A 355-nucleotide genomic window follows, 5' to 3' on the forward strand; every position below is an offset into this window, starting at 1 on the left:
CCCCCCCCCCCCCCCGGACATGAACATACATTGCCATAGCAACCAGCTGTTAAGCCAACCAGTTTGGAACAACAATCCCAAACAATAGCAAGCAGACGAGGTTAACCTGAGCGGTTTAAAAACAGCAAATGATGAAACACCGGAGCTCGTAACGGCTCGTCCAACAGAAAACTCAGATTGGTCTAGCTAGCTGGCTGGATTAACTCTGCAGAGATCTGAGAAAAGGTTAACGTTGTCATCGTAAAACGACCATAAATCGACCCGAGTTTAAAATGCCAACACAAAGAAAGCCAAAGGCAATGGATACCTGGCCTAAATGAGTGAAATCCAGCGGAATTTCCGTCAGTAATGGAGC

This window comes from Etheostoma cragini, chromosome 1 (genome assembly GCF_013103735.1).
Source record: "Etheostoma cragini isolate CJK2018 chromosome 1, CSU_Ecrag_1.0, whole genome shotgun sequence".
Classification (NCBI taxonomy): domain Eukaryota; kingdom Metazoa; phylum Chordata; class Actinopteri; order Perciformes; family Percidae; genus Etheostoma; species Etheostoma cragini.